Source organism: Pseudophryne corroboree, chromosome 5 (genome assembly GCF_028390025.1).
Source record: "Pseudophryne corroboree isolate aPseCor3 chromosome 5, aPseCor3.hap2, whole genome shotgun sequence".
Lineage (NCBI taxonomy): Eukaryota > Metazoa > Chordata > Amphibia > Anura > Myobatrachidae > Pseudophryne > Pseudophryne corroboree.
The window spans coordinates 309560718-309586698 of NC_086448.1; positions in this window are offsets into that span (position 1 = coordinate 309560718).

Sequence of the window (25981 nt, forward strand, 5' to 3'; positions counted from 1 at the left end):
CTAGGTGAATACGATCTTTATGATGCATGGAGGTCCAAACATCCCACTGTGAGAGACTACTCTTTCTATTCGCATGTTCACTCCTCGTATTCTAGAATTGACCTCGTTTTGACAAACAAGGAGACTCTGACAGCCATACGGGAAATAACTATTTTGCCAATGACATGGTCAGATCATTCCCCATTGCGGGTAGTGTGGGATCTAGAGGCCTGCAAAGTTTCTCCAGGGCCCTGGAGGCTGGGGAATTTCTTACTCAATAATCCAGAAGCTTCTCTTGCTATACAACACTCTATACAGTTATACCTAGACACTAATAGACCTGAGGATACCTCGATCTTTAATAACTGGTGCTCCTTTAAGGCTGTAATTCGGGGAGTGGCCATTCAAACAGCTTCTAGGCTTAAACGCTCTCACTTACTTGAGCGCACGATGGCTGAAAGAGAGGTTGCCAGACTTGAATTGCAGCATAAAGCTGACCCTCGAAATAGATCTGTTCTCAGGCTATTATTAGCTGCTAGGGAAAAGGTCAACATATTTTCCCTTCGGGATGTACAACGCAATATTGCACGACTGAATCAGAGGTTTTATTTACTTGGGAATAAAGCGGGTCGCCTTTTGGCTCGGAAACTCCGTGGTAGGCGAGCTAGGACCAGAATCCACTATGTTTGCTCCTCCACGGGATCTAGAGTGTCAGATCCTTATGATATTGCAAACACTTTTGCAGAGTATTATTCTCGACTATATTGTTTAAAATCGGACCTGACTACCCCCCAACCCAGTGCAGCTGATATCCAGTCCTTCCTAAAGGGACTTTCCCTCCCGATGTTGGACTCAGTGGCCTGCCTGTCCCTCAGTTCCCCATGGACATTAAAAGAACTAGAGGTGGCTATTGATGGTCTCCCGAGAGACAAAGCCCCCGGCCCCGATGGCTTCCCTTCCAATTTCTACAAATCATTTAAAGCTGACTTGGCCCCTGTGCTGTTGTCTGTTTTTAATGAGGCGTCAGCTGTGGGGAAGTTTCCAGGGGAAATGCTTGAGGCACAAATAGTTGCTATTCCTAAACCTGGCAAATCCCCTGCAGCTGTCCAAAATTACCGTCCCATAGCTCTGATGAATACAGATGTCAAGCTTTTTGCATAGCTTATTGCCAACAGACTATCCCCGCTGCTTCCATCTCTCATAGCTGCTGACCAGGTTGGCTTTGTTCCAGACAGACAGGCCCCGGACAACACTCGTAGAGTATACAACATAATGGAATATTGCGATGCGCATAAGACGCCCCTCCTCATTTTGTCATTGGACGCCGAAAAGGCGTTTGACAGGCTCCATTGGGGATATTTGAGAGCGGTGCTGGATAAATTCGGTTTTGCTGGGGGGTTCTTAGACTCTATATTCGCTCTGTACTCTGCTCCCTCTGCAAGGGTGTTTGTCAATGGCTGTTTGTCAGGTAGATTTGATATCTCGAATGGCACTAGACAGGGCTGTCCCTTATCGCCCCTTATATTCGCCTTAGCCATTGAGCCTCTAGCCAAAACTATTAGGTCCGAGCTGAAAATTACAGGTCCAGAGATAGGAGGTCTGACGCACAAAATCAGTTTATTCGCTGACGACATTTTGCTTTGTATGACCCATCCTACCACCTCCCTTCCTGCCCTCCATTGTATTCTGGACAGATACTCCAGAATTTCCTATTATAAGTTAAACACTTACCGCTTCACACTTCACCACGCACTATCGCTTTACTCAAAGACAGATACCGGTACGCTTGGCAGGAGAGATCTATCAAGTATTTAGGTATCCATCTATCTCTAGATGGGGATTTATATGATTGTAATTATACGCCCTTATTAAACGCATTTGAAAAATTAATTAAAGAATGGTCCCTACACGAACTTTCCTGGCTAGGACGTATCTCTGCAACTAAGATGATCCTGCTCCCTAAACTCTTATACCTGTTTCGGGCTATCCCTCGTAGCCTTCCCAAACCACTTATTATACGGGCTAACAAAATTATTTCTCACTATATCTGGAAGGGATCTAGGCCTCGCATTGCTAGGCAGGTTTTGATGTTACCCAAGACTGTTGGAGGGGTGGCCTACCCTAACTTAGAAGGGTACCACACCGCCTGTGCTCTTAGTCAGGCTCGGGATTGGTTCAATATGCACAACCCCAAACCGTGGGTCCTCATCGAACGATCCTTCCTCGGTCCCGTAGACTTGAGGGATCTTTTTCTACTGCCCATTCATAGCGTACCAAAATGGAAAGGCCCAGGAGAAGCGATTAGAAATACTCTGAAGCTTTGGCACACGGTTATTGCTTCTGACCCAACTATTTTGTTGCCGTCGGCCGACTTATCACTTAGAACTATCGCTTGGGTCATACCTAACCTTGGGTTGGACACTTGGATAGATGTTGGGATTGTGCATTTGAGGAATCTCTGGTCGGAAGGAAGTTTAATGTCCTTCTCTAGCTTACAAACCCGTTCAGGTATACCAAAGCAGGACTTCTTTAAATACCTGCAAATACGTCACTGGCTCCATTCCTGTTTTAATAGGTTAGTGGGCCCCGTTTCGCTCCCGGCCTCCCTACACTCTAGACTGTCTTCGCCTGCTCATGGAGGTGGGATTTCTAAATGGTATCAATATATTGTGCTTCTGACTAAACAGGGTAAGACTCCCTCACAGCTGAAATGGGAAAAAGACCTTTCTATAGTTCTCCGAGAGGAGGAGTGGGACTCCATATCCTCAAGGTGCTTTAAGATTTCTAGATGCCTACAACATTCTGAAATGTATTATAAATTATGCCACAGGGCATACTTTACTCCGCAGCGGCTTCATAGCATCTGGCCCTCGGTTTCCCGGCTTTGCTGGAGAAATTGTGGCCTCGTGGGCAATATTTTGCATATCTTCTGGGAATGCCCGGCTTTGCGGCCGCTGTGGACTGAAGTGTTCTCTCTTTTGCGGGAGGTGCTGGGGTTGGAGCTACCAATGAATCCTTTGTTTGCTCTATTTCATTACTTGACGTTTGATTTACCGCTACGAGACAGATATGTTGCTGGTCATGTCCTAATTTCCACCAAGGCTGCAATTGGACAGCTGTGGAAATCTCAAGTGATACCAACCATCCACTCAATTATTAACAACACTCACAAGCATTTCTTATTTGAAACAGCAGGAGGGATATATTCCAGATCTCCTGCTCTGGTGCGGGAGGGATGGTCAAAGTGGGAGGTATTCCGGGAGCGGCGTGGACTTCCCATGGTCATTACTGCCCCTGCAGATATGTCACAACTACTTTCCCCACAACCTGATACTACCTGATTATGTTGGGCTTTCTTACTTACCTTTATATTTAGATGTTTGATTATGCCGTTTTAGGAACCCTTCTAGAATGGAACCTGGCCCGTCTCTTTAAGTTTCCCTATTTGTGTCACTGTATTGTCTCTCTCCTTGTCTCTCTTTTGTCCCTGTACTATCTGTTGTTTTCTTTGTTCTTTATTTGTTTGTTGCCAAATTTGGTAGTACACGAATAGCAAACTGAACAATCTGTTGTACAATTATGTGATATGTTAATCTTTATTGGTTGTTCAATTCTACAACCCGTATTTGATACTTATGTATTGTGTACTATTGCTGTTGGTTTTCTGTTTGTTTAAAATCCAATAAAAACTATTATACAAAAAAAAAAAAAAATATATGATTCCTTTACCGGTTTATATGGCGAATACACAATCTTGCTGACTATGTAGATGCATAAAGGCCTCCTACACATATAGAAACAGTATCTATTAAGATATATGAATGTACACAGCAAGACTCAGCAAAGATAAACAAACAATTAGTTATATATTTATATATATATATATATATATATATATAATGTCATATGCATTTCATATTAATATATTAATATAGCTGTTTATTATACACACACCCAAACATATACATGTATGTGTGTATGTATATACACACGTATACATACTAATGCATATCTCAGATGTTATTCAACTCTACTGTGTCATTGAGTCCATATGGTACTAACGTTTCAAGTCTATAGATCCAATATGCCTCTCTCCTACATAGCACATTGAATCTATCACCACCCCTTTTAGTAGATTTAATAGATTCTATTGCCCTGATATTTATTCTATTAAATGTGTCGGATCTCATACATTGGGATATATGATTTGAAAGAGGGTGTGTCTTAATTCCCTTGTTAATGTTCCGCCAGTGTTCCATAAACCTGGTGTGTAACATGCGAGTTGTTCTCCCTACATACTGCTTACCGCAGCCGCATTGAATTATATATATTATATATGTAGACCTACAATTCATGAAATCTTTAATAATGAATGATTTCCCATTGGTATTTGAAGTAAAATCTGTAGCTTTTCTTAAAGCGTGCCTGCAGGTGGTACATGTGGATTTCCCACATGAATGAAAGCCTTTTGGGCGTTCGGGTATCCACGTTTTATTGATAGCCTGTTCTTGTTGGTAATGACTCTTAACTAATAGTGATTGTAAGTTACTAGATTTCCTAAATATAACTGTACCTTCCAGGTCTACATTTTCACGTAATATATTATCTAACTTAAGTAGAGCTGAGTTTTTCTTTATAATGGACCTAATTTTATATGCACAGTTATTATATTGTGTAGTGAATAAGGCAGTTCTATCTGTATTGCCTCCAGTATTAGATTTTTTGGAGGTCTGTAAGAGATCTGCTCGATCTATTTGATTTACCTCCATCAGAGCCTTTTGTAAAATATTATCTGGATATCCCTGTTCTAAAAATGATTGGTAAAGTTTACCCACCTGTTCCTTATACTTACTATCTGTGCCACAATTCCTCTTAATTCTTATAAATTGCCCCTTTGGAATATTTATTTTCCATGAATTTTTGTGTGAACTGGTAAAGTTCAAGTAACGGTTTTGATCAACCGATTTGATATATGTCTGTGTGATCAATTTACCTTCTGTAACTTGCAGCGATATATCAAGGAAATTGATAGATGTATCATGAATATTAAACGTGAAGTGCAAACCAAACTCATTATTATTTAAATTTATTACAAAATTTTGTGCTGAAAGTAAATCCCCGTCCCAAATAAAAAACAAATCATCTATAAATCTGCCATAGAAGGCGAGGTTCGCTTCATATTGCCCGCCCCATATGTGATGTTCTTCAAATCTCCCCATAAATAGGTTTACTAGGCTCAGAGCGAACCCCGCCCCCATCGCAGCACCCCGTGTCTGTAAATAAAATTGTGAATTGAATTTGAAACAATTATGGCTCAAAATAAATTGAATAGATAATAAAATAAAATTTCGTAGTTGTGCTGACATATAGATGTCCTGTAGAAGGTAATTTTCCACTGCTTTAACCCCCAATGTATGTGAAATATTTGAATATAGTGCCTCCACATCACATGTCATTAACAAATAATTTTGTTTCAATGACACGCTCTTCAATAAATTAAAAAAATGAGTCGTGTCCTTAATATGAGACCGTAAATTTTTCACGTGTTCCTGTAAATAGTTATCAACAAAAAGTGATAGGTTACTAGTGAGGGACCCAACACCAGAAATTATAGGGCGACCCGGAGGTGTAGTGAGGGATTTGTGTATTTTAGGTAAATAATAAAAGGTGGGGATAATAGGGTGTGCATTAAATAAAAAGTGATAAATTTCCTTGGTTATTGCACTATCTTCCAAGCCTGTATTTAATAGATCTACAAGTCTCTTTTGGAAAAGGGGGTGGGGTCACGATCCAGTTTCTTGTAGTAATTTTCATTGGTCAATTGTCTATTAGCCTCATATAGGTAATCACTAATATTAAGGATCACAATCCCACCCCCCTTATCCGCCGGCTTGATTATAATAGTTTTATCAGAGTATAAGGTTTTAATTGCCTTTCTCTCTCCTTTATTAAGATTATCCTTGAACTTTTTCTTTTCTGCCAGTTCACACATATTTTTAAATTGTTCTAGTGTACTGTTATAAAAACTCTCAATGAAGGGGCCTCTATATTGCAAGGGGTAGAATTCAGATTTTTTTTCTTTTTGGAAAACTGTTTTTAGTATCATATATTTTTATAGTATCATTATCAAGGCCTCCCTCTTGTTGTAAGAACTCCAATGTCTCAATCGCTATATTATCTTCCTGGTCTAGAAGAATAGGTGTTCCTGTAATTTGTTTCTGTTTAATAGTTTTTAATGCAAAATAACGTTTGCGGCTAAGAGTTCTAACATATCTATTGAGGTCCACAAACAAACTAAAAAGATTGGGTCTCATAACTGGGGCAAAATTAAGTCCTTTTTCAAGGAGGGTGAGTTCATGGTCATTTAAATTTTTTCCAGATAAATTAAAGATTCCTTTACCAGTAGGTTTTATCTTGTGCACAAACTTTTTGTGGGATTTTCGTTTCCCTCCCCTATTCCCCCTTTTCCGTTTTCCCTCTGTCTTTTTTGTCTTCCTCCTTGTGTTGCAAACTTGGAGTTGTGTAGGGGACGTCTTTCTAAAAAAACGTCACTTCGGGTGAGATATCTAGATCATCTTCAGTTTCTGACTGTCTACAACTCTGGCGATATCTTGGGGAAGGCTGATAGATCGGAGATTCAAAGTCATTGAGAGCTTCATACCTATTTTTATGCATGAAGTTCACGTGTCTATGCACATCCCTAGGGGGTCTTCTATTTTGAGGACCATTGACAAAAGGCCTTTCAAATGGTTTTGTTCTGTTGTTGGAACCATATCTAGATCTCTGTTTCCACTGTGTATGGTTTGGTTATCTATGGTCCAAATTGTAAGTGTTGTAATTTCTCCTATGATCTAGATAGTCCATATTGTTCCTCCTATTATAACTATGAAATTCTCCTTTTTGATAATCTTGTCTGTCCCTACTGATTTTGTTTTCCTTACGTGCAACGTGCAACAAGAATTTGTTCATAATTTTCTATCTTCTTGTTCACTCTATTGTCTCTCTCTACAAAATCTGAGTTATTTTCAAATCCTTTCAGTGCTTTTTGTGTAGATTCTTTTTCTACCTGTAGTACTTTAACTTTCTCCTCTCTATATCGAATAAGGAGTCTCATGAGGTTCTTTGAGCAGGCATCTAATATCTGATTCCAATCTTCCGGGAATGTTTTATCTTCACTAAAGGTGGCTGTTTTTAAAATTCTTAAACCTCTATGTATTAAATTATTATCCAAGTACTTTTGTAAAGTGACTTGGTCCCACCAATGGCGCATTTCTGCTGTACATAGATGTTCTAATTTATTAAACAAACTATGCATGCTCAGAGAATCCCCCTCAGTCTCCATAGTAATATTTGATGTTGTATCTTTAAGGTAACCACTTCTTCTCTGCATCCTATCTGTCACACATCTCAGTGAAGTCATATTCCATCAGCTTGCAGCTAGGTTTGAGCAAAAACCAGGAAATGTATATATATATATAAAGAAATTCACCCAGCGCCAGCTGATAATATTTAAATATCTGCAGCCTCTTGTGTGGGTTTACTCTTCCCACAATAAAGAAAACAAAAGATCAAAATTCTTTTTCCCCACGAATGGGAAAAAAACAATTTTAGAGGCGCTGATATTAAAATATATTATTAATAAATTCACCATATGCCAATATGTATAATTTTGGTTTATTATTTAAATCTAATAAAACTTTTTTATATATTTGTTATTACTGGCCGGTAAATATAATAAGGTATATTCCACTATTTAAACAATCACATATAATACAATAAAAAGATTTTTGAGACAATAAAAAACTTGTCACATAATAAAAAAGATCTACAATATAAATGTCCTCAAAAGGTTTTTTGATTTCCAGATACTGGTGATTTATTACACCTAAACGTGAGCCTAATATTGTTATAATAGGTACATCTCCCGGCCGCTGGTAGCAGTTCCTTTATATGCGGACATATCAGGAGGTCAGAAAGAAGCGGCTTAGCTTATGGTTGTTTAAAAGCTCCCAGAAAACAATACAGGCTCACCTGATGATGTTTGATCGGTATTTGGCTGAGGTAGAACAATGTATATGCAGTATAGGGATCAATGGTTCACTGTATATGAGGAGCTATTTTGCTGGAGAAATAAAAGCTTTTCAGCAATGTTCCCACTGGGGCGAGGTGTATAGATGAAAGCTCACCTCGTTCTCTGTGTCAGATTACACACTGCACATAACCTGTGCGGTAGGCGCTACTTCGAGCGCGGCTCTCTCCCCAGGCAGTTTCGTAGCTTGCTCCCTCTATACTCTGTGTCGGGCTGCACCCTGCACATGGATCGCACGACAGGCGCTGCTGTCGGTGCCGCTATCTCCTTGGAAGCCCAGTGTCCAACAGGGCATGCAGATCAAGTTGGTCTCCTCAATGGGGTCAAATGTGAAAGTCCGACTTGTAATAAACAAATAAAGAGGTTTACGCGTTTCTCTGCCTTCAAGTCAAATCTGCGGCTTCCTCAGAACGTAGTGAGACCATCTGTAGGGAGGTGTACTTTTAAACCATTCCTGATTTAATGCACCTGTGCTGTTAATTAGATTCAACACCGCCTATTCTAACTAGTATAGTGTTCTCTTAAATTAGCATTCTCCCACTGCCTTATTATCAATATACTTAGCCTAACACAACTTATATAAATAATTTATTTTAAACCCATATGGGTATAATATATAAAAAAGACTTCACCCTAATATATTTAATAAACTCTCTATATATAAAAATATATACAGAGAAGAAGTGGTTATCGCGATTTTACCCATTGACTGAATATTAGAGTCAATTCAAACTACATATCTTGATACATAACTTCATATAAGTATAGAGAGACTTCCTATAATTATCACAATAAATCCTTATATAAAAATATGATTCCTTTACCGGTTTGTATGGCGAATACACAATCTTGCTGACTATGTAGATGCAAAACCTTTTGAGAACATTTATATTGCAGATCTTTTTTATTATGTGACAAGATTTTTATTGTCTCAAAAATCTTTTTATTGTATTATATGTGATTGTTTAAATAGTGGAATATACCTTATTATATTTACCGGCCGGTAATAACAAATATATAACAAAGTTTAATTAGATTTAAATAATAAACCAAAATTATATATATTGGCATATGGTGTATTTATTAATAATGTATTTTAATATCAGCGCCTCTAAAAAAATTTTTTCCCATTCGTGGGGAAAAAGAATTTTGTTCTTTTGATGTCTTTAACATGTTGGGAATACCTAAGAAAGTATTGACTGACCACTGTACCCCATTTATGTAAAAAATCATGAAAGAATTATGCCACCTGTTTAAAAACACTCAGTTAAGAACTTCCGTGTATCATCCCCAAACTGATGGGTCAGTGGAGAGGTTAACAAAACTCTAAAATGTTTTACTTGTTTTGTTTCCCACAGTAGAAAATAAACTTTTGACTAAGTCACAAGGGCCTTTTGAATTCCTAGAAAAAGTGCGGGAGGTTAATTATAAGGTGCACCATTCTAGGAAATTAAAACCAGAACAGAATTACCATGTACAGTAAATGTTTATAAAACCTTTGAAGGATAGATAAGCTATGCCAGCCATCCCAGTCCCATTAGTAAACCAAGTGTCTTTGGTTCCCAAAGTAACAATAGCTTAAACTCTCTCAACTGTTTAACAGCAGGAGGCTAAATAATTTCTAATAAGAAATAAAGTTTTGTTTTCAGACATACGGTACTTTGTAAAATAACATTTATTAAACACAACATAATCACTGGCACAGGGGTTAAGAGTAACCTTAAGCCCTATAGAATATCAGAAGCCCTACAGAAAAGAAATTAAAAAATGTTGGAGTTGGAGGTATTTAAAGAGTCATATAGTAAGTGGTTAAGTCCCATTGTGCTTATTCCAAAGTCGGATGGACATTTGCGCTTCTGCAATGATTTCTGTAAGTTGAATAACGTGTAGAAGTTTGATGCCTACCCAATGACTCGGGTAGATGAACCTATTGAAAGAATAGAAAGAGCAAGGTACTTGACCAGTCTTGACTCAACCAAAGGGTATTGGCAAATGCTGTTAACCGAGAATGCCAAAGAAAAGACAGCTTTTCTGCACCAGAAGGGTTATTTCAATACAAGATGTTGCCATTTGAGTTATATTGGGCACCCGCCACCTTTCAAAGGATGATGGATAGAATTCTTAGGCCTCATAGACAGACTGCTACTGCTTATCTGGATAATGTAATCATGTATAGTCCTTACTTACCTAGAGGAGAAGCAGTGTTGGACTCCAACCATAAGGAAGGATTCACAGCTAACCTCAAAAAATGTTTTCTAGGGATGGAAGAAGCAAAGTATCTTTGATACACCATTGGCAGAGGTTTGATAAAACCACATCTTAATGCAATTGAGGCTATGCATAATTGGCCATAACCCTTAAATAAGAAGCAGGTGACAGCATTTTTAGGATTCACAGTGTATAATAGAAGGTTTTTACCCAATTTTGCCACCATTGCAGTCCCAAGGACAGACCTTACCAAGGGAAAACAAAAAGTTATGGTTAAATGCAACCAGTTTTGATGACACCTGATTTTAAAAGTGAATTTGTAGTACAAACTGATGCATCAGATGTAGGGTGAAGAACATCCTCTTATTTACTTATATAACAAGGGGGGAGGGATATGTGATAGAAGGTAAAGTGATAAATGGGAGGTACAGTATGTTGTCCCAGGTTTCTAGCCTATGTATTTTAAAACCCCAGGAAGATGTTTGTGGATCACAGCTAGATTGCATGAAAATACTGGACTGTTGTGCTGTTTTCCTGGCTGCTGTGTGTTTGGAAGTGCCTGCCACAGGAAATGGCAACCATAATCTGATCTCCTCACTATATATATATATATATATATACACATATATAGAGATGTGTCCACATATACCTTTCCCCAATTTATCCCATGAAATCTGCATGTGTGAGGACACATCTGTATGTACAATAGAATATTTGTCTCTTAAACAGGGAAAAAAATAGTTGTACAGTCTTGCTAAACTTATTTCAAAAGATTACTACAGTATATAAAAGGATAATAATTTGTCTCAGATATTTAAAACTGGCATCTTTGAAACAATTAGGATTCCAAAAAAGAGTAGAGTGATATTGCATCTGATCTCAGAATAAAACAATTATTTTGAATAATTTTATTAACACTGTAAATGTTAATATTACAATTTACAATAAATTTTGTATCATAATTAGTCGTTTTTAGACATTTCTCGAAAGGGTATTAATAATAATGTTTTCTAGCCTTTGGGGAAACATTATTAAATGCATTTTCTATTAAGTCAGAGTTTCCCAAACTCCGCCATTACAGTCCAAGTTTTTAAGATATCCATGCTTGAGTCCAGATAGTTAAATTAAATTGGCTGAGGTACTAATTAAGTCACCTATGTGCAAGCATGGATATCCTTAAAGCCTGGACTGTAATGGCAAAGACTGGGAAACTCTGTATTAAGTCATTATTATCTTTATTTATATGGCGTCACAAGGGTTCCGCAGTGCCCAATTACAGAGTACATATGCACATAATCAAAACAGGAAAACAGTGACTTACAGTTGAAGACAATATAGGAAAAGTACAGGGTAACTTAGCATAACTTCATGAGTAGACGACACTGAGATAAGTATCAAGGTGGCTGAAAACTGTAGGATTTGAGCAGTTGAGGATTATTAAAGTAAGAAAACCACATGAAGGATAGCACATGAGGGAAGAGGGCCCTGCTCGTGACAGCTTACATTCTAAAAGGGAAGGGCAGACAGACAGGGGTGATACAGATGGGGTAGACCGAGCATGGGACAGAGGGTTAGGATGAGATTTGTCTGGGTTTGGTAAAGAAGTGGGTCTTAAGAGCCCGTTTGAAGTTCTGTAGAGAGGTGGAGAGTCTGAGGAGAAGAGGTAGAGAATTCCAGAGTAAGGGAGCAGCACATGAAAAATCTTGGAGATAGGAGTGGGAGGAAGTAATCAGAAGCCAGGAGAGTCGGCGTGCATTAGCAGAGCGAAGAGAATGGGTGGAAGAGTAAAGGGAGCTAATGTCAGATATGTAAGTGGGTGAGTGCTTTGTAAGTGAGTGGGAGAAGTTTGAATTTGATTCTGAAAGCAAAGGGAAGCCAGTGAAGGGCTTGTAGGAGAGGGGAGGTGGATGTATTGTGTTTGGTGAGGAAGATGAGCCAGGCTGCAGCACTGAAGATAGATTGGAGTGGAGGGAGGTAATTGCCAGGAAGGCCAGTTAGGAGGAGATTACAGTAATCCAGTATGGAAATAATCAGTCAGTGGATAATGATCTTGGTGGCATCCAGGGCGAGAAAGAGTCTGATCCTGGAAATGTTTTTGAGATGAAAATGACAGGTATGTGAGAGATGCTGAATGTTTGATTTGAAGGAGAGGGAGGAGTCAAGGATTACACAAAGACAGCGTACTTGGGAGCTAGAGGAGATAGTCATGCCATCAATGGATAATGAGATTGTGGGAGGTGAGATTGCGCGGGAGGCTGGGGAGATGGTCAGCTCAGTCTTGGACATGTTGATTTTAATAAAGTGCTGGGACATCCAGGAAGAGATAGCAGAGAGACAGTTGGAGGTACGAGTGAGCAGAGCCGGGGAGAGACCAGGGGAGGAAAGGTAGATTTGAGTGTCATCAGCATAGAGGTGATATTGGAAGTTAAAAGAACTAATGAGTTCACCTAAAGAGGATGTATAGAGAGAGAAAAGGAAAGGACCATGAACAGAACCTTGGGTGACACCAACAGTTAGTGGAAGTGGGGGGGTAGCTTCATGAGAGGAAACAGAGAAGGAACGATCAGAGAGGTAGGAGGACAGTCAGGAGAGGGCAGTATCACACATACCAAGAGAGTGAAGGATTTGCAGAAGAATAGGGTGGTCCATAGTGTGAAAAGCAGCAGAGAGTTCAAGATGAATAAGCAGAGAGTAGTGGCCTTTATATTTGGCTGCATGGAGGTCATTGCAGACTTTTGTGAGGGCAGTTTCAGTGGAGTGGAGAGAGCGGAAACCAGACTGAAATGGGTCAAGCAGTAAGTAAGAGGAAAGAAAGACAGTGAGGCGGTTATAGACAATACACTCAAGGGGGTTTATTCACTAATATTCGTGTTTTGTCCGTTTTGAAGGGTGTTTGAACTCGAATGGTATCGGGTGCATTTTACTGCAACTTTTTGAATCCTGATAGGGTCATTCACTAAGCTGCCGAGTTTTGCACAAACGTTTTTTCCGATGTCGAATTGATTCGTAATATCAGGCAGTGTTTTACGGGGGTGATGAGTAAAACACTGCCTGAAAAAACACATGGAAACCCGGCCGGATCTGTGAGATCCATGCAGGGCTTCATTGCGTACCTTAAAAAGTTCATTAAAGTCTTTAAAATCCTGGAAAAAATTGCGTGGGGTCCCCCCTCCTAATCATAACCAGCCTCGGGCTCTTTGAGCCGATCCTGGTTGAAAAAATATGGGGGAAAAAATGAGAGGGGTTCCCCCATATTTAATCAACCAGCACTGGGCTCTGCGCCTGGTCCTGGTTCCAAAAATACGGGGGACAAAAAGTGTAGGGGTCCCCCGTATTTCTGAAACCAGCACCGGGCTCCACTAGCTGGGGAGATAATGCCACAGCCGGGGGACACTTTGAAATCGGTCCCTGCGGCCGTGCCATTAAAACCCCAACTAGTCACCCCTGGCCGGGGTACCCTGGAGGAGTGGGGACCCCTTCAATCAAGGGGTCCCCCCCTCCAGCCACCCAAGGGCCAGGTGTGAAGCCCGAGGCTGTCCCCCCCATCCAAGGGTGGCGGATGGGGGGCTGATAGCCTTTTTGAAAAAATGTGAATATTGTTTTTAGTAGCAGTACTACAAGTCCCAGCAAGCCTCCCCCGCAAGCTGGTACTTGGAGAACCACAAGTACCAGCATGCGGTGGAAAACCGGGCCCGATGGCACCTGTAGTACTACTACTAAAATAATACCCCAATAAAAACAGGAGACACACACCTTGAAAGTATAAGTTTATTACATACATGCACACCTCCAAACATACATACTTACCTATGTTCACACGAGGGTCGGTCCTCTTCTCCATGAAGAATCCATGGGGTACCTGTGGAAAAAATTATACTCACATAATCCAGTGTAGATCGGTCCTCTTCTGTTCTCTGTATAATCCACGTACTTGTCAAAAAAAAAAGCAAACCCGACCACGCACTGAAAGGGGCCCCATGTTTTCACATGGGACCCCTTTCCCCGACTGCCAGGACCCCCCCCCCCCTCTGACTCCTGTCTAAGAGGGTTCCTTCAGCCAATCAGGGAGCGCCACGTCGTGGCACCCTCCTGACTGGCTGTGTGCTCCTGTAGTGTCTGTCAGGCAGCACACGGCAGTGATACAATGTAGCGCCTATGCGCTCCATTGTAACCAATAGTGGGAACTTTGTGGTCAGCGGTTGACCGAACGTAACCTCACCGCTGACCACAAAGTTCTCACCATTGGTTACAATGGAGCGCATAGGCGCTACATTGTATCACTGCCGTGTGCTGCCTGACAGACACTACAGGAGCACACAGCCAATCAGGTGGGTGCCATGACGTGGCGCTCCCTGATTGGCTGAAGGAACCCTCTTAGACAGGAGTCGGGGGGGGGGTCCTGGCAGTCGGGGAAAGGGGTCCCATGTGAAAACATGGGGCCCCTTTCAGTGCGTGGTCGGGTTTGCGGGTTTTTTTTTTTACAAGTACGTGGATTATACAGAGAACAGAAGAGGACCGATCTACACTGGATTATGTGAGTATAATTTTTTCCACAGGTACCCCATCGATTCTACATGGAGAAGAGGACCGACCCTCGTGTGAACATAGGTAAGTATGTATGTTTGGAGGTGTGCATGTATGTAATAAACTTATACTTTCAAGGTGTGTGTCTCCTGTTTTAATTGGGGTAATTTTTTAGTAGTAGTACTACAGGTGCCAGCGGGCCCGGTTTTCCACCGCATGCTGGTACTTGTGGTTCTCCAAGTACCAGCTTGCGGGGGAGGCTTGCTGGGACTTGTAGTACTGCTACTAAAAACAATATTCACATTTTTTCAAAAAAGCTATCAGCCCCCCATCCGCCGCCCTTGGATAGGGGGGACAGCCTCGGGCTTCACCCCTGGCCCTTGGATGGCTGGAGGGGGGGACCCCTTGATTGAAGGGGTCCCCACTCCTCCAGGGTACCCCGGCCAGGGGTGACTAGCTGGGGTTTTAATGGCACGGCCGCAGGGACCGATATCAAAGTGTCCCCCGGCTGTGGCATTATCTCCCCAGCTAGTGGAGCCCGATGCTGGTTTCAGAAATACGGGGGACCCCTACGCTTTTTGTCCCCCGTATTTTTGGAACCAGGACCAGGCGCAGAGCCCGGTGCTGGTTGATTAAATATGGGGGAACCCCTGTCATTTTTTCCCCCCATATTTTTTCAACCAGGATCGGCTCAAAGAGCCCGAGGCTGGTTATGATTAGGAGGGGGGACCCCACGCAATTTTTTTTCTGATTTTAAACTAAGCAGACCCTTTCCCATAGATAACCATGCACAGATCTCACTGATCCGTGCATGGTTATCCAAACTCGACTGGAAAAAGTAGGTCTATTTTTTTGCTGCTTTTTTTAACGATTCGAAAAAAAACAGACCCACACTTGAGCACTCAGAAACTAACACCCAAATACGAATGAATAGTGAATGGCCGTATTCTATGAAATAACAGCCGCGTTTGACCGATGGTCTATTCATTCGTATTTCGGGACGTTGTCATTCAAACCATTACGAATAGACCAGACACTGCCGAGATTGGTGCTTAGTAAATTCCCGGATTGGGACTTAGAAAAAAAACACAAATCGACCAAACTCGGATTTTTAGTAAATACTGGCCCAGGAGTTTGGAGGCAAAAGGGAGGAGAGAGATGGGACGATAGTTGGAGAGGGTGTTTGGATCAAGGGTAGGTTTTTTAAGAATAGTGGAGACAAGAGCACACTTGAAGGCAGAGGGAACAGTGCCTGATGAGAGGAAGAGATTGAGAAGGTGGGCAAGATGGGAACAGGCAGAAGGAGAGAGTAGTGTAGGAGCTAGGAGGGGATAGGTCCAAGTGGGGAGGTGGTCAGGGGGGAATGGATGAGGGCCATGTCTTTCTCCCCAGATACATGGAAGAAAGATGTCAGAGTTGGTGAGAGGGAAGGGGAGGGATGGTGGGTGGTGGCTGGTTGCTGGTCTGGTGGGATGTGATGTCCTGATGTATGGAGTCAATCTTGGATGTAAAATAAGTGGCAAAGTCTAGAGCAGACAATGAGGATGGGAGAGGAGGTGGTAGTGAGCAGATGAGGGAGTTCACAGTGGCAAAGAGGCGCCGGGGGTTGGAAGACTGGGTAGAGATGAGAATTTTGAAGCATGATTGTTTAGCGAGGGCAAGGGCAGTAATGATGGATGAGAGCATACATTTAAAATGGAGGAAGTCTGCCTTAGTGCGTGATTTCCTACACTTTCACTTAGCAGTACGTCAGCATTTTTGAAGATATCTGGTGCATTTGGTGTGCCAGGGTTGAGGTGTTGATCTGCGAGAGTGAATAGCGGCTGGTGGAGCGACAGAGTCAAGAGCAGAAGTAAGAGATGCATTGTATAGGTATATGGCTTGTTCAGGGTATGAGAGAGAGAATAGTAGAGAGAAGTGAGTCAAACAGGGAGTATAGGGATGAGGTGTCAATAGCCTCAATATTACGCTTAGTGATGGTAGCCTTAGGAAGGAGAGATGGGAAAGCGGAGATAGATAAGTTGAAAGAAAGCAGGCGGTGGGCAGGGAGAGGAAAAGGGGAATTGGAGAAATCAGAAATATTGCAGCAGTGAGTGAAAACCAGATCCAGTGAGCTCCAGTTCACATGGGAGGGTGAGGTGGTCCACTGGGAGAGAAAAAAGTGAAGAGGTGAGGTTAAGGAATTTAGAGGCAGGTGATTTTGTGGGGTTATCAATAGGGATTTTGAAATCACCTAGGATAATGGAGGGAATGTTAGAAGACAGGAAGTGAGGAAGTTGTCGAGGAATATAGAGGAAGTGCCAGGTGGACAGTAGATGACAGCAACTCGAAGATTAGTAGGTTGGTAGAGGCATATCGCATGGACCTCAAATGTAGAGAATGTAAGGGATGTTCTGGAAGTATAAGTTGGTATGTGTCGCAAGAGGGTAAAAGAACCCCAACACCACCACCATGGTGTCCCCTGGGACGGTGTGTGTGAGAATGTGAGGCTCCCAGCAGAGAGAGCAGCAGGAGAAGTGGTGTCATAGGGAGTAATCCAGGTTTCTCTAATGGCAAGGAGATGCAGGGAGTTGGAAATGAAAAGGTCATGAGTAGGGGCCAGTTTGTTGCAAACAGATCTGGCATTCCAGAGGGCACAGGAGATGGGGTAGGAGTTTGTGGGAGATATGTGAGTGAGATTATCAGAGTTGCTGTAGTGTTGAGGTAGGATTAATTTGTAAGGAAAGGATTTAGAGGGTGTAACGATGATGCTGGGTCCTTGGCTAGGAAGGGAGAATGCAGAAGTGAGGCATTGAGGGAGTGTAGTATGATAGTGGTGGAGGATAGGTAAGGTGACAGGCAGAGGAGGGAGAGAGCAGGGTTGAGTGGTGGGGTAGAGAGCCTGTGAAGGGGCAGAAGTAAATTTCAATGGGGAAACAGAAGAGGAGGGGAAAGGAGGCAGAAGGGAGGATGGGAGACAGAGAAGAGAAGATGAGATGTAGGAGACTGGGAGAGAAGGATAGAGGTGGTACCAGGGGACAGAATAAAGGATTAGGAAGACAAGGATTAATGGGGGATGTTGCCAGCCTGACCATAGTGTGGATGGGGAAAATAGTGGTAGTAAAATGAGAATAGGAGGAGGAGTGGTGGCTGAATGAGAGAGCAGTGGAATAGCAGAAATAAAGACGACTTGCAAGTTTTTAAAATGTGGTTAATGTCTACAGGTTAACAGTAAGGCAAATGTTTTGCTGATATTTTGGATAATATAAGTAGTGAACATACATTTGTAGTTGGGATGCAGTCCAAGTATTGTTGGCCTTTGAAGGATTTTCCGAATTTGTTTATTGTTTCATTTCAGTTTTCATCCAGTTTAAATCCAGGATGTCACAGACGACATCCTTAGAAACATTCATCCTTTGATAACTTCATCCCAGACTGATTCAGCTAAGGCTTATTCAGCCAGACTACACATTAATATCAAGACGAACAAACTTGTTTGTAAGCACATTGATTAGACCCACCCCTAACCCATCATCCATTTGAAGCAATAAAACTTAAACAAACAAATGGTGTGTGGGGATGGGACCATCACAGATTCCCCAAATAACTTATAATAAAACCAGCTTAAATCTTCTTCTAACAATAAATCAACTATTAATTACCTATAGCTATGCAATCATGGTATTCATTTGTGATAATAAGCAGATGCAATACAGCTTGCTGGTAAGTGTAGTTCCACTATTCATTACCTGTAGGTAAGAGAACAATGAGATTTTTAGGTTACTTCATAGTCCTTTGCATATTGTTCATAAAATTATCCAGGATAAGTCACAGACATCATCCTTTGAAACATTCATCCTTTGATAACGTTCATTCTAGACATGGGTATATACTGTCTTCATAAAATGATACGCCATATCAGTACCTTGTTCTTAAACACATACTGTATGAACAGTTATGACTGGGAATAAAAATGGTTCCAGATAGAATCCTCTTTTAAGTCTTGCCTCAAAAGTCCTTTGAAGTGTCACAGGGCAGCATATTAGTAGAACAGCATGTACCAGCACTGACGCGTTTCGAGCAGGGTATGCTCTATTTCACTACAATGTTAGCTCTTCAGAGCAGGGCCCTCTTTTCTCTTGTTATCTAAGCCCTCTTCTCGACACATTGAACTCGCAGCTCTCCCCTACTCAGCGACCATCTTTACCCAATTTTTCTCCTGCTGGTAAAGGCTCATCTCCATCTATGGCCACCAGCCCCTAGTAGTACGATGATCACTTCCTCACTACTTACATCTTATGTCTTGAGAATTGTTGTGCTCTTTATTACCTGTACTCTATTTCTGTTATATATTTACTGTAATGCTAAGTTTTGTCTCCCTGTACTGTCCTTTGTATGGCGATGCGAAACACTTGTGGCGCCTTATAAATAAAATGTAATAATAATAATAATAATAATAATAATTTCAAGGCTTACAGCCTTGAGGACTTTTGAGGTGAGTATTATATAAACAGATTATCCAGAACCTCCTAATTATTATTCTCAGCACCTTGTGTATGCCTTTGTCTGCTCAGCTACATTGAGACTTATCATTTACTTTTTGAATTGATATGTTTATAATTGAGCTTCTGCTTTTAATTATTGCCTCCTAGTTTGTGTCAATAAACACCTGTGTTCCTTGAAAAAGATGACTAATATTTATTGACAAGGCAGGGATTTTATGGTTTAACACATTTAGCACCAAGGTGACCTATACTATTCTCCTACTATGTTTTACTACTTTGTGATTGAGATATAACAAGTGTGGGTTCCTAGGCAGCTTTTTTGCACATTGAAAGTTGCAATCCTTAATTTTGACGTCATCAGTATATAGGTTGACATTACTTGGGGTAAACCCGGTCCCAATGGCTGTTCCCATTACCTAATAAATAATATGTGTAAAAAAGAAAGAATTTGCATGTAAAAATAAAATTCATTATATACAGAATAAAAATCCTTTCCGAGATCAAAACATCTACTTAATATGTATTCATCATATGACACACATATCATGAGGGATGATTGCATACAAAGTCTTAGACTGGGTACACACAAGATGTTGCGCAGAAAATGAGACATCGCCAAGGCAAATGTTATCGGACTTACACACTGATTGATATCGTCACTGATATCATCATTGACGGCATCCACCCACATCCAGCAGCATGCAGTTTTGTCCAATATCTTTCGATTTAAAGGCTGGAACTAAAGATATTGGACTTCGCTAATGACCTACGGGAGCATGCATCATTAACAACATAGTGTATACACACTGGATGATGTGATCAATATATCATCTGATCTGCCAGTTCGGACAATATATCGGGTGCATATTGTCAAGTGTGTATCCAGCCTAAGACCCTTAAGGGCTTATTTGCTAAGCCTTGGATGGAGATAAAGGGGTACATTCAATTACTGTCGGATACATTCCGACATGCATTTGCCGGAATGGATCCGACAAGCCCTATTCAATGGATTGACAAATCCGACTGTTGGATTTGGCCAACGTCTGTGCTGCTGTTGTCAGCAGCTCCCCATGTGTGAGATCACAGGGAGCTGCTGGAGGAAGCCGCACTCAGCCATTTAGCCACCTGTGTAACCCAGGGGGCGCTGCTGATGATCTTCTTGGGGAGCCGTGGAGCTGTGGAGCTGGGCAGCGCTGCCGTGGGACCGTGGAGCTGCCTGGGGAGCCGTAGAGCCGGGCAGCACTGCCGCGGAACCATGGATCTGCCTGGGAGAGCCGTGTAGCCGCCTGTGTAGCCAGGGAGCACTATCATGGAGCCGCCTGGGGAGCTGTGTAGCCGTGTAGCGCTGCCATGATAGAGGAGCCTGGCCGGGGAGATGCCCATCAGAGAGGAGCCGTGTCTTCCACCGACCACGGCTCCAGCTGCCCCCGCCAGTAAGCACTCTCTCTCCCTCCCTCGGCCTGCTCCCCCATTTGATCTTCTCAATCCAACTTTTTTTAAAGTCAGATTGAGATTGTCGGAAACAGGTCCAAAACCTGTCCCGTTTGGCCCCGTTTCCAACAGATGCATGCGGGCAATCCACATGTTTTCCGACAAGTCGGGAATTTCCGACTTGTCGGAAAGAAAACAGCCCGTATTGAATAGGTCGGAACCCCTTCCGACCTAAATCAGTCATAAACTGCCGTCTTTCTGACAAGTTTCCAACTCTTATTGAATATACCCTAAAGTTGCTGGAGATAAAGTACGAGCCAATCGGCTCCTGTCATTTTTCAAACACAGCCTGTGGCATAGCAGTTAGGAGCTGATTGGCTGGTACTTTATCTCCAGTGACTTTATCTCCATCCAAGGCTTAGTAAATAGACCCCTATATGTTTCGATATTCTGTACTACTATTTACAAATTGTTCATAAAGTCCTGATCCAACAAGTTTCAGCCAAAGTAGGACTGCAGCAAAGAAGGCTAATAAGATATTAGCATGCATAAAATGGGGAATTGATGCTAGGGATGAGAGTATTATACTCCCATTATATAAATCACTTGTGAGGCCACCTTTACGCCGTATTGTGTGGAATCTCCTCTCCTCTAACCTGAGCAAGTGTCCACGAGTTCTCTGTGTTGATCTAACAAAAAACAGGTCCTGCGCAAGATCTGTATAATGTCCCCTTATATATTTGTAAATGTTGATCATGTCCCCTCTTAATCTCCTCTTTTCCAGTGTAAACATGCCTAGTCTTGCAAGCCTTTCCTCGTATTCCAGCGTCTCCATACCCTTAATTAGTTTGGTCGCCCGCCTTTGAACCTTTTCTAGCTCCAGGATATCCTTTTTTGTAGTAAGGTGCTCAAAATTGCACACAGTATTCAAGATGTGGCCTCACTAGTGATTTATATAATGGGAGTATAATACTCTCGTCCCTTGCATCAATTCCCCGTTTTATGCATGCTAATATCTTATTAGCCTGATTTGCTGCACTCCTACTTTGGGTACTGCTGCTTAATTTGTTATCTATGTGAACCCCTAAGTCTTTTTACAGTACAGAATCCCCTAGTATTACCCCATTTAGTATGTAGGTGTAATTTTTGGTCTTGCCCCACAGTGCATTACCTTACACTTGTCTGTGTTGAATCTCATTCTCCATTTTGCTGCCCATGCTTCCAGTTTAGTTAAGTCATTCTGAAGAGACTCAGCATCCCCCTCCGTATTTATAACCTTACACAATTTGGTATCGTCTGCAAAAATTGACACCATACTCTCTAGACCTACTGTTAGGTCGTTGATTAAAATGTTGAACAAAAGTGGTCGAAGTACAGACCCTTGTGGCACACCACTTAGTACTTTAGTCCTTTTTGAAAATGATCTATTGACCACAACGTGCTGCTCCCTATTATCTAAGCATATTGTGCTCCCTAGCCCTATTTCTTGTAGCTTATAGAGAAGACGCATGTGTGGTACAGTGTCGAAAGCTTTGGCAAAGTCTAAAAAAATTACATCCACCTCCTTACCCTGATCAAGGTTTGCACTTACTGTTTCATAAAAGCCAAGTAAGTTGGTTTGACATGATCTGTCCTTCACAAATCCATGTTAGTTCCTTTTAATGACCTTATTAGCTTCAAGGAACTTTTTAATACTGTCCCTTAAATTACCTTCCAATACTTTCCCCACTATAGATGTAAGACTAACTGGTCTATAATTACCTGGTTCAACCTTGCTCCCCTTTTTGAATATCGACACTACCTCCACTATACGCCAGTCTTTGGGAACCATACCCGATTTAACCAAATCCATGAAGATCAAAATTAGAGGTCTTGCTAGTTCAGCGTGCAACTCCATAAGAACTCTCGGGTGAATTCCATCTGGACCAGGTGACTTATTAATCTTTAACTTTTTTAATTGGTCACAGACTACCTCCTCACATAAATAAGCATTAGCAGTGGGACATTATCTTTGTTGAGATTTTGTGTTAGACCCAGCATTTGGTCCTCTCTGGTAAATACCGTTGAAAAAAACTTGTTTAGTTTGTTTGCTATATCATTATCATTTTTGATTAAGACTCCCCTTTTGTCCTTTAAAGGGCCTATACTCTCCTTCTTTAGTCTCTTGCTGTTGATGTACTTAAAAAAAAATTTGGGATTGGCTTTGCTTTCCTTTGCTACTAGTTTTTCAGTTTCTACTTTAGCCGCTCTTATTCCTTTTTTGCATATTTTGTTACTGTCCTTATAGTGCTGGAATGACTCTGCATCCCCCTCAGATTTGTATTTTTTAAATGCTCATCTTTTTTTGTCCATCAATTCCTTTATATTTTTGTTAAACCACATTGGTTTGGGATTTTTATTCCTTTTTTTGCTGCTGGTGGGAGTAAATTTATGAGTATTATTAATTAGCAGTGATTTTAATACATCCCATTTCTCTGTAGTATTTTTTCCTTGAAACAGAATTTCCCATTCAATGTCCCTTAACGCTTCCCTCATCATGTCAAAGTTGGCTTTGCTAAAGTTTAGAGTCCTAGTTGAGCCAGTATAGGACTGCTTATGAAAACTGATATTGAATGTGACCGTATTGTGGTTGCTGTTACCTATGGGCTCTCCTACTTCAATATTTGATACCAATTCCCCATTATTAGTTAATACCAGGTCTAAGATTGCATTGTACCTAGTTGGTTCCTCGATTAATTGAACTAAGTAATTATCATTTAGTGTGTTTAAAAGCATATTGCCCCTAGCAGTATCACATGAACTGATTTTCCAGTTTATCTCGGGATAGTTAAAGTCTCCCATCACTACTATGTCTCCTACTCCTGCTGCTCTTTCAATTTGATTCAGTAACAATTTCTCGTCAGACACATTAATACCAGGCGGCCTGTAGCATATCCCCAATAATAACTTCTTTATTCCTTTACCCCCGCATGCAGTTTCTACCCATAACGTCTCAATAGTAATTACAGTCCCTTCTTGAATATTTTCCTGTATAACAGGTTTTAGAAATGGCTTTACGTAAAGACATACCCCTCCACACCATTTATTTAGTCTGTCTCTCCTGTACAGCGTGTAACCCTCTAGATTGACTGTCCAATCGTGAGATTCGTCCCACCACGTTTCAGTAATGCCTATAATATCATATTCCTTGCTTGCTGCGAGGATTTCTAGTTCCCCTTTTTTTTACCTGTAGGGCTTCTAGCATTTACATACATACAATTGAGATATGTATTTCCCCTTATGGTAGGGACATTATAATTCTTATGCAGCAAAGATGACCCATAATCGTCATTGGTTACTGTTATTCTAACACCCTTTTTAGTTCCCATGTTACTACCCTTGCCGTCTGCTTTATTCCTCCCCCTACTCCTCCCCCGTTTTGTTCACTAACACCACCCCTGCTATTCTTGCTGAATGACCCGTGATTTCTTGCTAAACCCTCCCCCCAGGCACCTAGTTTAAAATATCCTCCAACCTTCTAACCATCCTTCCCCCAGCACCACTGCCCCCTCCTCATTCAGGTGCAATCCATCACGACAAAAAAGATGGCGCCTGACTGAGAAGTCCGCCCAGTGTTCTAGGAACACAAACCCTTCTTTCCTGCACCAATCCCTAAGCCACACATTAACCTCCCCAATCTCCCTCAGTCTTCCTGGGCTAGCGCGTGGCACAGGTAATAATTCGGAGAATATTACCTTAGATGTCCTTGCCTTAAGTTTTTTGCCTAATTACCCATAGTCTTTCTTAAGGACATCCCACCTTTTTCTAACTTTGTCGTTGGTGCCAACGTGCACCAAGACCGCTGGATCCTTTCCAGCCCCTCCCAACAATCTGTCTACCGGTCCGCGATATGCCGTACCTGAGCACCCGGGAGACAACAGACCGTACGGCGATCACGGTCCCGGTAGCAGATTGCCCTATCTGTCTTCCTAATAATGGAATCCCCTACCACGACAATCTGACTAGGTACCTTACTAACTTTTATCCCAACTGCTCCAGAGGGACTGCTCCTCTGGTTGCTAGATGGAACAGTCTCCTCCGGCACCGTAATTTCCTCACTATCATCTTCCGATTCCTCATCTAGTCATGCAAATTTATTCGGGTTTGATAGTTCAGAGATGTCGAGCCTCCCCCTATTTTCTTCCTTCTAACTGTGACCCAGCTAACTGCCTGGTCATCCTCATCTTCCAGTAACCCCTCCCTCAACTCCTCCACTGTTCTATCTAAACTTCGCTTGAAATTGTGAATCTCCCTCAGTCGTGTAACGGTTTGCTCTAGATCAGTTACCTGTGTTTCCAGGGCAACCGTTCGCAAACACCTCGTGCAGATGTACTCACACTGGGACGGTTGCTTCAGGTGCGCGTACATTTTGCACGACATGCACTGAGTGAAATCCCCAATCCCAGCCCCACCCATATTTTTGTAAGGTCTAACTCCCTGTTACCCAAGAAGAAATAGAGAAGCAAAACAATCTAGGCAAAACACTCACTATACAATAATGAAGTTGGGCTTTTACTTATCTATCCTTTGCGTCCCCTAATTCTAAGCTTTTATGCAGCAGTAGTCACCGGTTCCTTCGCTTTTATTCGGCAGTCTCCGTCGCCTTCCGTCCTCTCCTCTGATGTCTGCAGCAGCAGTCTTCCTTGCCCCCTTGTGCAGCTCAGCAGTGGATTCAGACCCCGCAGGCCGATTGTGGCTCCCTGGTAGTACCTGCTGGCAGCAGCAGTAGGCTCTTTCCCGACCGGCAGCGTCCCTGGGCAGTATCTGCTGCTGTTTCAAACTCACAATTCACTTAAAAAGCCAAGCCTCACTTCAGAATGCAAGCTCTCACAATGAGCCCAGGGAGGCCATGTCTGCTGTTAGTCCCGGGCTCCTCCTCCCTGCAGCCGGAAGTACAGCTGGCTGTATTGCTGGGAAAGGAGGAGGCTGGGATCTGGGACTGCAACAGGGAGGCTGCATGCTGTCAGGTATGGCGGGGCCCATAGGCTTCTATAGGATATCAACATAAAAAGCTGGTGATACCCTCCGCATCGAAAAGCGGTCGGCCGGGGGATAGTACATTTGAAAATGTTGTAAAGATCCTGAAAACTGGATTTTTACCGCATTTTTCTTTTAGTAAATCTCGTCCACAGAATGTTCATCTTCTTTCTATAACAAAACTGATGTAACAGCATCATCTAAATCATATAAATCTTTTAAATACTTTGAATAATGTTTACAACAAACT